Below are 14,858 nucleotides of genomic sequence, written 5' to 3' on the forward strand. Positions count from 1 at the left end.
CTGTTTTTTTGTCCTGGTTACGACTTTGCTGAGTGTGCATGCTCTTGTTTCTGATATGCCCTGTTTCACAGCCCTGCATTTAGACATCCTCACGCCTGGGAGTTGCACACTGCTGCCACAGTACTCCACCACTGGCCAGCAGAAAAAAATAAAACTATCAGAATGCTTGTTCTTGCATTTCGCAAGACTGTCATGTAGTTTCCAATTCATGTCCTGTCTGCCATGTGTCACTGACCTGTTCAACTTGGAAAATACTGTATGCTTTAAGATGAACATTTCCAAGCTGAGACCCAACTTACAAAACACACACACACACAAAAATCATGCAAGCCAGCATTGTTGCCACACAAATCAACATCAGAAGGTTCTACAAAACTTTTATATTTTCAAAGATGCTTTTTAAATTCAATGCCAAACTTGTAAACATTTAGCGATGTTGGGAAACACTGATCTCAATGACAATGGCAATTACCATTGTTTCCATTACAGCAATATGGCAATGAGTGTATGAATAAGCTTAGCAACAGATCCTAGTTATGGCAACTACATTATGGCTAATGTCATTGAAACACTTAGATTTGGGAAAGACTGTGACTGTGTTTAGCAGAAATGTAAAAGTTTCAAACTCCTTCAGGAAAGTTAGACATACTAGACTATATCAACGGTTACACCTTTTCTCTACTACATTTCTTCCTATATTGGAACTGACTGTCTGCACTGGACATGAGTCATTGGCTGTGGACTCGTCCAATTTGGATGTTTTTCATAGGGATAATGTTCTGTGCAAGCTCATTCAATAGTTTCCAGAGTGATCAAAAACTAATGGGGTAACTGCAACCTATAAGAAAACTGGAAAGAGTGCTTCTTACCACCTTTATAATTCCTGTGTGGTTGGTGATAAACAGGCAGTATCCATTAGCCAGTCTAGCTTTCCAATTAGCGCTTTTAAAGAGTTGAGCAGGAGCTGCAGAGATGTAAAGAGCATTGCAAAGGAAATGGTGACTCGACCAATCGTGCAATGTTTTTAACCAACTGTACCCTCATCATACTTAGTCCAGACAGCCTGTATAGCTGACAGTTTTGTATTCAAAAGCAAAATTGTATTCCTCATCAACTGTCTTCTAGTGTTTAGCTTTGCCTTTGGATTTTTCCATCATTGATGACTCAAGTAAAAGATTAATATAAGTGTTAAAAATAGAGCTAATGGCTAAAATGAGCCCTCACTTTCTGTGTAGAACTCTAACAACACACCTATGTATGTGTTTATGAGCCTGTGTGTTTTTGAAAATGTGCTTGTGTGTGCATGTGTTTATATGCAGCGTGTGCAGGTCTCCCTGTTGCATCGTATCGGAGATCATTGTGCATCCATCAGTATGCCGTTAAGAAGTGGCCAGTGAGGATATGAAATGGCTCTCACTTTGGGGCTATTGCTGATCAATGCTCATAAACATTTAATGTCATAATCAGCCATCAGGCGGCACAATAACACATCAGCACTAACAGCTTTGGGCACGGATGGCAACACTGAGACAACCATGCTCATACAAAAATGCATGTGCAGACCAACTTACATCTCTGGTACACTGAGTATGCATATTTTATGTAACACAGTCATGGAGGTGGAAACAACCTCTGCTCTCAACCTCCCCCCCCTCTCCACACACACAAAAATGCATACACATTAAATATCTTTCCTCACACACCATTAAACAAACACACACCATCAACCATTGAGGCACTAAAATAATGTGTGCTCAGAGTGTGTATGATGTTATGCTATGATGTGGTCTGAGAGACGAGAGACAGAGGGAGAAAGAGAGAGAGAGAGACAGGGGCATGATGGTGGGATGGGGGGGGGCGTATTATCGGGGGAAGGCTTTACAAAGTAAGCCAATTTATACAAGGTATCCCAGCTCGAATTAGCGGCTAATGACTCTATTAGCTTTCATTTTTGCACCGAGGAGATTTGCCTGCATAAATTAGGACCCGATCATTGGCAAAGTGTCACGGCCAAAGGACAGTTTATAAATACAACAGCCAGGCCCTGTCAGTCGTGCATGCCGCTGATATAGACGTCTGTGCAGACTTTGTCGTTGAGTGCAACAGACTTGTGCCAGTCAGACTGTGACAGGGGACCGTTGGGGTCCCAGGGGGAGCTTTCTCACCGTCGTCCCTGAAAAGGTCAACTTGACGCAGGCACAGCCCATCGACCTGCCCCCCTGTCGGCTCCGCTGATAAAAATCAGATAAACTTAAGACCACTTATCGATCCAGGCCGTGGAGCCTTAGGCAAATGTTGGCCGAATCCTCCTCCTCCTCTTCTCCTGTGCATATGATTACACACAAGCAAATTATAATAGGGAGCTGAAACTGAGTGAAAAGGAAGAAGTAAAGGTAGAGAAGAGATGAGAGCAGGAGAGAATTCTTGTATCTCTGAGGAGTGGAGGGAATGTTATTAAGAGGTGAGAGGATGAGAAGTGGGAGTGGGAACGGTAAGATTAATCACAGAAATTTGAGCAGAGACAGAGAAATTTCATTAACAATGAGAACACTTGTTAGAGCTAAATGGTCAGGGAGAGGTGGGAAGGAGGAGGTGTGAGCCAGTCTGAGAAGAAGATATGGAAGAAGTAGAAAAAAAGGCAAAGACGTGCACTAAACAAGATTGTGGAATTTATAACTTCCCCTTCTGCCCCCAAAAACCAGCACATATGCTCCACTCCCTACTGTACCCCTCCCCCCCTCCATATATTTTCTTTAACTGTAGAGCCTGAAATGGGATGAGGACAGAGACAGGCCGGACAGATGAGTGAAAGCGGCTGTGGGAAGGAATGAAGGAATGAGGGGGGCCCTGCTGCAGGAAGAATACAGATCCGAACAAAGGGTCAGGAGTCAAAGTTAGTGAGAAAAGACCGAGTACAGACTGCAGCAGACACAGCATTAGAGCAAAAGTACAGGAGCAGTAAGGGAGAGATACAGAGGTGTGGCACATCTGGCGGGCAACACTTTCACCTCAGTAATCAGACCACACATCCTCTGCAGTTTCACTTACCCCGCTCTCTCACAGTGCCTCTCTCATCAGGATGGGTGTCTGTCTGCTGCCCTCTGCACCCACACTATCATGCCATGCTTCCTCCCTCCATCTCTTCCCCAGACATACACATATCTCCCCCCTCGTCTGCACACACACACACACACACACACACAACACACTCAATGTCTGCATGTCTCTCAGGAGGATGAGCATTACAGCTCAGGGCAAAGAGGTGCTGATAAGGGGACAGCAGTGTGACGTGAGCAGGGGCCGATGACCACAGATAACACACTTGCTCCCGTCTGCGCGTGTGTGTGCGTGCGTGTGAGGCCCACAGTCGACAGGGTGTAAGTGGGAAGGATGAGGGTAACCCCGTTATCGACTCTGTCTATGTCAGCACCTCCATCTGGTGTCGGCTCTCTCTTGCCAGTGTGTCTCTGTGTGTGTCTGCGTTTGTGTGCAAGAGGGTGTAGGGTGATAGTTGTCTGGTGAGCAGGAAGTGCAGTCTGGGTCAGACCAGTGACACATGCATCACAGCCTTTAGTGTCTGTCTCGCTCTCTTGTTTTCTGGTATTCTGTGTGTGTGTGTGTGTGTGTGTGTGTAAGATAGAGAGAGAGAGAGCATGAGCCTAATCAGTGCAGAGGAAGATGAAGAGGTTTGTATTTAAGCACTGTGGACTTGGTTTTAAAAAAGCTTACCATTTCAGTGTTAACACCACAACAATGCAGTCATTTCCAGAATAATGTGTTACACTTTCTCTCAAACAAATTAGTTAAAACAATATATGCAACTTAGTAGCATGTTAAAGGTGCCAAAAAAGGGAAGGGAAGATGCAGGCAGTGAAGGCAGCAGAGGGAACACTACTGGGAGGAAGCCATGACTCAGTTTTAGTCCTCTGCTGCCAACTACTGGAGAAAATGTGGAGCAGCAGGAACTCAGACTGAAGATGAAAATCCTCTCCTCACACTCTTCTCTCCTCTAGGTAAGACCACTAAATACCCATCTTATGCTGTAGTGAAAGTAAATCAGTAAAATGATTATTTCTTGAGGTTGTTGAATGTTGTGAAACAGCTTTTGTTCTTCTTAGTGAACAACAAAGCATCTGACCTGATAGTGGAAGGATTTATCAGTCCTTTCCTAAATATGGAAGCAGTGGCTTTTTCATATTATATTTTGTAATTAATACAAAATAGCAAATTAATATTTTACTAGGGATTAATATTAAGAAGAAAAGTTAAGCTACAGTAACATCCAAACCTCTGAACAAGACATTATATCCAAAATAAGATAAGATCGGATCAGATAAGATAAGATAAAATAATTATAATCCCTTAAAGGAAGTTCAGGGAGTCTTGTAATAAAAATAAATAAACAAATAGATTTAAACAATGTAATAAGTAAATGCACCGAATGTAAATATAGTAACAATAACCACTCAACTCTCTTATCTGCAGCAATTTTTATTCTTCCCGCTGCACAGCATACAGTATACCAAAGAAACACCTCTAATGCAGCACAAAGAGTAGACTTTATCATCCTAAATGCATGTATATGATACAGAAACATGAGTCATACGTACAAATTCTGATATAACTCATAAGAGATAGGTCATTATGATTAAACAGAGTGCTCCCTACTGGCCATTATCATCCAAGTGCATCTTTACACTGAAGGACACAGCAAACCCTGCTTTGGAGCTGACATTGTGGAGCAATTTGTGGCTGCTGTGAGACTAAATCCAACATTTTCTCAGGAAGTAAGCTGGGACAGGTGTACTGAGTAGTGTGTTTTCTGAGGACAAACTGATCAGCAGGATCATTAGCAGTGGTATAACTAGACTCATTTGTGTGTGTGTGTGTGTGTGTGTGTGTGTGTGTGTGTGTGTGTGTGTGTGTGTGTGTGTGTGTGCGCGTGTGTGCGTGCGTGTGTGTGTGCAACAGTGAGAGCTGTATGTTTATTATAAGTTGCAATGGACAGTAAAAGATGCAAATAGGTTCAATAAAATGACTGTTATTATAAAAATCTAATATCAGTGATTCAGTATCTTCCCTCTCAGTAAAACGTTGCAGTAAATTGCTAGTGGATTTATCTAGAACCATAACTTGACCATAAGGTTAAGTGTTCCTAATAGATATAAATGAGAGGCTGCCTGTTACTTTTGTTTATTGGCATGCTTTCTTTGGGTCCCCTCACTGATTCCAGTAATAGCCTATAACACGTCGCTATCACCGCGCTGCGAAATGAGATTAGACTCTGACATGGTCCCCGCATCACCCGCCGACGAGCCCGCACCGTGAACTCTTCACCCGGGCACGGCACGGAGGCGAGACGACGCACAGACGAGGAATGTCCAAACAGGCAGGCACGCGGCGCGCTCCCTGGATCTCCGGCAGCGCGCTTCCATTCCTGCAGGAATTATTCATTCAAGTCTGCCATCTACCGACGTGAGGACGGAATGACGCCGTAGGTATAGATGCTGGGAGTAATGTCCTCTTTGTGAAAATAGCAGGGTGTAGTGCTCCTAATAAGCTCAGCTGTGGGTTTATAGAGAATCTTCGATGTGTTAAATTTCATGATCATTATATTAGAGACTAATATTCCCATTATAGTTATACAAGGATTTGTGGTAACTGAGCAACAGTGCAAAGTAACTATAGCTTGTTGCATTTTACAAAGTACTACTAAAATGCTGTATCTGTTATATGTTACATAATAAAAAACTGTAAAATTTATATATATATATGTATATATATAATTATCTGCATGTTTACTGTGTCTAATATTCCAAAATTAGATTGTATAAGTAAATTATTTACAAGGAGTTTTAAAAGGCATCAAGGAGTATTGATTTGTTTAAATACTGTCACAAGTGTAAACCCCATGGACAAATAGATAGATGATGAATATTGTTTAGTACAAACGTCTTCGTCCATAGCCTACAGTACATGTACATACAGAGAAAGCACTGCAGGATATGGAGCAGCAGTGAGCTGTTTTATTGGAATGGTTTTATTGCACACACACATTCATATCCTGAGTTTAATAAGGTTAAAGCAAAAGGCTTTGAGTTTTGTGTGTGTGTGTGTGTGTGTGTGTGTGTGTGTGTCAGTGGGATGCTAGGGGCCGCACACGCAGGCCAAGGCCACATTATATTGGATTGAGCTCATCACAGTAATGTTGACCAAAGGCTGTGTTGCCGTCTGCTTGATGTGATTAGAGGTGGGCAGTGTTTCTCTAGTTTTCCATTTTTAAACTCGACAAAGTGGAAGTTTGAAGATTTCAGAGGGAGCACAGGACAGAGGAGGAAATAACCAACAGCTCATAATGTAAGCTGTCATTCCCATTTCTGTCTGCTCAAAAATGTTTGACATGGGATGTTTCATCTGTTTTCCAACATCACAATATTTACACTTCTAGCGTTTTCCAGATGGTCTGAGACGCATCTCTGGATCGTTTTACTGTTTGTTTATAATACAAGCAAACAAAACATTCTTCCCTGTTATTCAGACCATCTGAGAATCACTTTAAAGACTGCATGACATGTAATCATTGCATCAGTTCATCCTGATATCACAATCCAGTAATGAAGCAGGGGAGTGATTTTTGGGGCATAAACATGAGCTACAGTTTTAATGTTCTTTAAAGACCATATGTTATTTTTTTTTACATTGCATTTAAATTGATTTCAAAACATTATGTGACTGAAAATTGACAAATCGGGGTTTGAGTAGATCGGCTCTTTGCCTATTTTCTAAATACTGCTGCATCCATGAATTCAGAGTGCACACAGAACACAGAAAATACCCTGATGGGGAGACATACATATGAATCACTATGCAATAATGTCTGACTTTATTGTATAGTTCTAGCAGCAACTTTTCAAGCCTCTTTTATCACGGTATTTGGCTTAGAATATGCTGCTGACGGGAAATGATGTTGGGTTGGATGGATGCATGCTGATGATTCCTGTTTAAAGGAATCATCTTCCTCTCAGCTCACATCCTAAATAACCTTTCATGCGTTAAAAAAATCTTATAGCAGCAGTTTGATTAAACACATTGCAGGGACCTCTCTTTCTGAGGGACGTTAAGCTGAGTGTCATATCATTTTTTGTTCATTCTATCCCTATCAAGCACTGAACACTGCTTTCTGTCTGATTGCTAGGTCACATCATACATTAACATGAAAACTGAAAATCTGCGTTATAGAGGCTAATGCACAATAAGTGAAATAATAAAATGTCACAGGGTTCTGTTTACCGCTAATGAAGAACGAAGGTAATGGTGATTATTATTGTGATGATGATGAAGTTGCACTTTCTTCTTCCTGTTCTTCTTCTCCTTACTATTATTATTATTATTAGCAATGGCTGCAAAATTAAGTACAAAGTGCTTTCCAGCTGCTGTTTATTTCTTCTTGTCATGGCAGAAATGGGTCCCATCAGGACCCTGAAATTGAATCAGATCAATGGAATTAAGTGATTTTATTTACACCTGTGTTTTTCCTGTCTGCTATGAAAAATAACTATTGAGACAAAAGCATGGATTAAAGAAACATAAAGATAAATAAAAGATGATTGAAAAAAAAATAGCTGCAAGACAACGTGGATTTGAAGAAAATGGTAAAACCATGGCCTGTAAAGAAATGAACGCTGGTTCATACAGGGCCATAATTAAATATAACAACAACAACAAAAAACATGGTCTGATAAATTATAACCTCTCAGGGATCATATGGAAAACAAATGCCGTAGGTTTTGGGGGGGGTGGGAATGATGGAGCTAATTTTTACAAAGAGGAGGAACTTACCGCACGCTGGCCTTTAGATGGCAGCAGAAGACAAACAGTGGCTGCTACACTCATCCGTCTGACAGCATGGTGTGTGTTGTGATCCGCTTCCCTCTACTCATTAATTGTGCCATAATGTCACATTTAGGAGGATAGTGAAAGCCTTACACAGAGCGCCTCACATTTAGAGAGATTCCACACCAAATTAACGACGTGATGTTTTGATGTCTTAGATAAAACTGGGATTAAGTCTGTTTTGATTTATTTCTGTTGTCCAATATCACAAATCACAAAATTGTCTCTCACGGGCTCACTTCTCATCACCAACATACAAAAGAATCTACATGATACTTACAAAAATGCTCTAATTGAGCAAAGTCGAGTTCTACACTAATCATAAAGTGTTTCTTTGGATGTAGGTTACTTAGTTGGTTGATGATAAAATGATATGGACCTGCTTGTAGATCAATTCATCACTGTCTCGCTTTGTGCTTCAAATTGATCCCATCTAATTCCATTACAAGCTGCTAAACCTGCATCCGCGATCATCTACACATAAAACTATAATTGACAATCTTCTTGGCTGTCGTCATATTAGGGCGGATTAAATGCAACGTGGAAGCACGCTTCGGGCAGACTATAATTAATATGAACTGTTTACAGCGTCGACGGGGCCACGTTGGTTAATGGTGTTGTTTATTGTGTTGCAGAAGCCCCGCGTTTCCGGTGCATCAATCCTCGTGTCAGTGCCTGGGCCCCGGTGTCGCCGAGGAGTGATGGCCGTGCGGTGATTATAACGGAATAAAAGGACGTAATGAAGTGCTTTCCACCCCGTTATTCTCGTGTGCCCGGCTGCTGTCAGCCACCTCCACGCTGCCTTGATGCTCCACTCCTCCCCCCTCTCTCCATCTCTTCATCCCATCGCTGTGTGCAGCATCTTGTTTTCTCTTTTTTAAAAATAGTTTTTTCTTCATCATCGTAAGGTTCATGTAAAGTTTAATCATTTAAAATGCAAATAGCTTGTCTGGAGCCGCAGTTGCATGGAAGCTACACAGTGTGTGTCTGTGTGGCATTTACATTAATGTCCTCCTTGTGGTTTCTGTTAATATTAGCTTGCCTTTTGTGTATTTGGCATTTTTCTATATTTGATGTGCGTGCATAGCTGCGTACCCTTTGTGACTGGGTTGCACATGATAGAGAGAGAGAGTGAGAGAAAGGGAGAGACTAATGGAACAGGTTGGTGGTGATTAATTGAAGAAATAGAGAGTTGATTGTAGTAATTAAACAAAACAAGGTAAAGCAAACGACTGGGCTACCATCTGGGCCCGCAGGCTGAGAGCACATGCATTTACCCACTGCCAAGCACACCATTTATTTACCCATATAAAGATGCTAAGGGACCGGCTGGGGCTCACTGTGCCTGTTTGTGTATGTGTGTGTGTGTGTGTGTGTGTGTGTGTGTGTGTGTGTGTGTGCGTGCATGAGCTTTGTTGTCAGAGAGGAAGATAATTTTATTATCATATGGCAAGGTGTGTATGCATGTGTAAACTAATGTTTTGTGTTGGAGGACAGAATAATTGGCTCTTAAATGACCATGCTTGATATGTGTGTGTACGTGTGTGTGCAAAAATCTTTGTGTTTGTTGTATGTTTACGCAGACTTGCATCTGTGATGGTAGAGACATCCATCCAATGTCACTCTTCTGATCATCCTCACTGCTTTAGTGGATGAACACCAAATTCAAGTGAGACTTCAATGGGGAGTGAATGTGCAGAGATGCATAACAGAGACATGGATGGGACCAGATTAATTAACATACACACACACACATATCCAAATACAGACACACACACACACACTCATAGCCGTACAAACGCAAGTGCAAATTCTTTTAGGCAGACACACACAAAACCAAACGAACGTCTGCTCACACTCACACTCACAGGCTGTGTGTTATTTTTGAAGTCACTCAACCATCAGCTAAATCTGGTCTCTTCATTTTGCCGGCGCTTCAGAGAGAAAGCTGTGAGGAGTGGTGTGCGCATATGAAATTGCTTACATTATATGCTGCAATGTTTTTCCAATGGGCTGGAACATATTAAGCTGAAAATGAATAGCAGGTCTTCTCGACACCATGTTGCGCGGTGGCTAAGCCTTCACTTCCCCTTCTCTGAGTGCTCCATCATAACGACAACTGTCACTTTTATGGTGCGTGTATGTCTGCTTGTGTGCATATACTGTGTTTGTACCATATGTTTGAATCTGCATATATGTGTGCTTATATGTGAATGTGTGCACCTGCTACTGTATAGTTGTGTGCAGTGGGCCTTTGCAGCAGGTCATGTGCTGAGACAAAGGATCACATCTGCAGATCATATCTCCTGCTGGAAGGGAAGCCATGCATCCATCTATTTGTTTTAGCACCAGTCATACAAAGCAGGAAAATGTCCAAATGATGTGCATAGAGATGATTATCATAAATATGACATCTTTTATATACCCCTGCAGGTACCTAATGTATGCCTTCCTGCATCGCGTTCGTTGGAGTGCGTGCATTTGGGTACATTTGTGATCTCTGTTTTCATATATACATATTTATGTCTATGTGTGTATGCTTGCATATGGATGTGTGTATGTGTGTCAGACAGTGGCTCATTGGTATGCCGAGTGTCTCTGGTTCCCCTGTGGTGCTGGGTGGGATAGGAAGCATCTGTCACCTCTGCAGAGATCCTGCACGCTGCCAACTTAACCCTTAAAGTACCGCATCACCTGAGGGCTACTATGTGGGAGAGAGAGAGAGTGAGAGAGAGAGAGAGGGAGAGAGGGCGAGAACGATATTTCCATTGGCAGAGACACCCAGATGGGCGGGTCTATATTCAGGATTTTTCCTTGAGTGGAAGGAGGACATGTGCCCTATCTCAGCAGGAGGCGGAGCCTGGTTGCCGCAGCAACCAAACACCTTGACAACCTATTGGAGCACTAAGAAAATTGCTGACATATTGCCCTGTGTCACTCTTTCTTTTCTTTCCCTCTCAGTATCTCTTTTTGCCTCCCCACCTCGTCTCTGTCTTTCTGTCTTTTGATCTTTCCTCGAAGTGTATATGAGATGTGGTTAACATAAAGTGACAGCGAATACATACAGGCCACACCGCTGAGGCCAGAACATACAGGCCTATATAAATATATGCTGTACAAATACATGGCAGGGGGAATAGTAGAAAATATTTATGTTTGTACGCAAATCTGTGTGTGTGTGTGATACATATGTAGCTATAGAAGTTGGAAAAAACGAGCTTTTTTGAAAATCTGGACTTTCTAATGCTTGAAAAAGTCAGTGTTACTCTATGTGTGTTTGTAAAGACATTTAAAAACACTGGTATATATTACTAACTTTAAAGATGGCTGCCTCCTACCCTTTTACTTACAATAGGTTCATGCAGTGTATTCTTAAAAATGTATTTGTACTATCTCATCTTTGAGGAGCAGTTCAGATATAGATGGAGGAGATTTTAAAAAATTGAAATAGTGCAACACAGCTGATGGCTTCCACCATTTTGGGCTTTCTGCTCCATTTAGCCCTGAAGTTTCCCACTTAAATGTTATTGGTCAACACTGTGAATTCAGGTCAAAACTTTATGAAAATCAAACTTTTTCAAATGTTGGTGTGAACAAGTCAAAATGATTGCTATGAAAACAATCTGTAGTTAACACTTAACCCCTGTGAATTTTATTTTGACTCTGTCCAATGTCATATGATGGGGCATATTGCCATTATATGGACTATTCTAAAATGCAGCAGGCTAAAGAAAGGAATAGAGGAAATATCCATATGTTAGTATATGAAACCTATGCATTTCTGTTCCTTTCTGCATTTACAAAGTCTACAATTGTGTGTGTGTGTGTGTGTGTGTGTGTGTGTGTGTGTGTGTGTGTGTGTGTGTGTGTGTGTGTGTGTGTGTGTGACTATGTCCTCCGGGTGTCATTGAGCTCTGGTATAAATCAGTTGGGTGTGCGAGTGTCGGGCTGCAGTAAATTAGCCAGGTTTTAATTGTGTCTGTAATAGATGACTATAATTAGTCAAGGCTCTTCCTCAGCTTCTATGGCCTGACATAATCATCTTCTAATCCAAACTACACATTTCTTCGTCTCTCCATCTCTCCATCCTTCATCCCTTTGTAGCCTGGAGGGACAGGAGGGATCTTCTTATCCTTCTCACTGGATCCCCCTGTCTGTCTTTAAATCTCACCAGATAAAGGCCCTCTCCTTTTTGTCTGTCTTCTCTTCATCCTTCAGCACATTTCATCAGGAGATCCTGTTTCCTAGAAGAAAATGTAATTTTCAGGGCACTTTTTAACTTGCAGGGTCCGACACCTTTCAGCTTGTGGTTATTGAGAGCAGGGGCAAGTTTTAAAATAAGTGGCAAAATGAACCTGAATGCAGTCCAAACCTGAGAGTAGATACAAAGTGGTGAAGTTGGCTATAGATGTCTGCTCAGAGTAATTGTGACTCTGGCATACCACAATGTCCGACTGTGTAGGACAAACCTTATATAACTGTTAGGAACATAACTGCTCAGCTGTAATTAGATCACAAACTCATCACATTCACCAGCGTTTACACTGTAACCCCTGGCATCCAAACTAAACATCAGTGTGTTTGTTGCAGTGTTAAAGTTATTCCTGATTTAAGTGGCAGCACAAAAGTATGACTCGCTGAAAGCCATTCTTTAGTTGGTCTGAAATGAAGCCATTTTCTGTCTTGGATAGCTCAAGCAAAAAAACTTTTTCTGTGACTGGCACTCTTTTCATCACCACTTCAGACTTCTAGCAGAAATACATTTCAAGCTAGTTAAAATTAGATTTTCCAAGTGCTTTGTTAATTTACTTTTTCCTGAAGAAGTCACCGGACCATGTAGAAATATAACCTTCCATTCTAATGATGCTGGCTTTTGCTCTTCAGAAATTATAAGTGTGTGACAGATCAATGGACAAAACCAACATTAAGTTAATTTACAAGCATAATCCAATTGATAACATCATGCTTAAAACAAATAAAGGTTATACAAAACCAATGTTTTGAGGGAGCTCTCTCTATCCTACCTCCAAGACATCAGGCTTAATGTAGTTGTCCTATCAGGGTGTTATCAAAGATGAATGATTCTGCATTTTATCCAGGGTCTGCCCAGAATGACATTAATTTTCTGATATTTATTCATCTAAGGCAGGATAGCGTTGTTAGTAATGTAAAAAGGCTGAGCATTGTTGTAACTCAAACAAGTAAAAGCAGCAGCTAGACAGTGACTGCAACTTTAGAACACATTTAATGTGGGAGACCATAGTGAAATGCATAGAGTATAGTATGGGTGGATTGTTGAGAAATGAAAAGAAAAATAAACATAAAACATCTTAGTAAGGGCCTGGGCCAGGAGAGCCACCAAAACAGCTGCAGTGGTCTTTGGCATAGATTGCAATAATGATTTGTTATGCTAAAATTTCCTCTAACTGTTCAACTGCTATGAGATCTGGTAAATCCATTGCATATAATTCACTTCATTTTCATATTCCAGAAACCACACAGTGACCTCCCATGACCTGTTTGGAAGCATCCACTTTTGTTATGTTTCTTTTATTTATTCATTCACAATTTTCCTCCAGTGTATCAAGTGTCTCTATAACAGCATCCTTGTGGCTTCCTGGGCTATAATTTACATCATACGCTCATATTGTGTTGGACCAGGATCCAGGTCAAGGCTTTCATGACACACCAGCCCCTCCTCCAGGCTAATATAAAAGACTAAATGAAAGAAATCTACTTGTATGGGTGCTTAAAAATGATGTTTTATATGTCATTGGTCATAAACATATCAATCATGCAACTGAATTTGCACTTACAAATGCAAACCTATAAACACACAGGGCTAGTGCAGAACTCACAGCGCCTGCTTGATAATCTGTAATGCACCTAATCTCTAACAGGTGTGAGTGACAGAGGGGCCTAACCAATGGTATCTGACGTAGCTGATGGCCTGCACCTGATATAGTCAGACAAAACTGAAAAATGTTACTGCAGGGGGATCCATGCACTGATTGGGCCTGCGTTCGATTCCTCTGAGTGCCGATTTATCAGTGTCCACTAGCACCCGTTTACCGGGTTCTCGGGTGTCGGCGTGGTCACATCGCTGCTGGGACCTCGCCAATCTCTGTCGCACAGAATCAGCATCTGAAAGAGTAGTAGCTCACCCCTGCCCCATTCAAACACACACACACACACACACACACACACAGAACAGAGCCCTGCTTCTAATCACAGCAACAAACATGATAAACTGTGTACACTAACCCTGCCTGTACACATACAGACCACACACAACTAAAGCGTAACCAAAGCACACACACACACACACACACACACACACTTTAACACACACTAGTCCATTTCAAGACCCCACTCCGCACCCCACCCCCACGAAGTGCCTTGGTCACCAATCAGGACCACTTTGTCAAGGCACAGGTAACCGTGACGACTCTAATCCCTCGGCAATCGGCCGGTCATTCATCACCGCCAAGGGAAGGAGAACGAGAGGAGAGGTAGAGAGAGTGAAGGAGAAGAGGGAGGGAGAAAAGATGCAGGGCGGGTGTCACAGACAGGGGCAACGGTGCAGACAAATGGCCCCAAAAATTCAGTATTAATCAGCAACTGATTTGCTGCCCCTTTAAAGCCAATACCACTTAACAACTTGGGAGAGAGGGAAGGAGGGATGGTAGGGTAGAGGGATCGAGGGAAGATGAGTGTGACAGAGACAAAACAAGAAGAAAAATAAGTAAAGGAATAAAGAAGAAAAAGACCAAACAAGAGAAGAAAGGAAAAGGAAATCACCTTATTGGAGTCTGCTGTTGCATTAGGTGTTGAGTTTCAGAAACAGTAAAATGCTGTGTAAGGGCCTCCCCTCACCATACACACACACACACACACACACATTTTTTTTTTTATTTTAAATTTCTCATGGGGATTTTACATTGACTAACATTAATTTCCTGGAG

The sequence above is a fragment of the Mastacembelus armatus genome, chromosome 11 (genome assembly GCF_900324485.2).
Source record: "Mastacembelus armatus chromosome 11, fMasArm1.2, whole genome shotgun sequence".
NCBI lineage: Eukaryota > Metazoa > Chordata > Actinopteri > Synbranchiformes > Mastacembelidae > Mastacembelus > Mastacembelus armatus.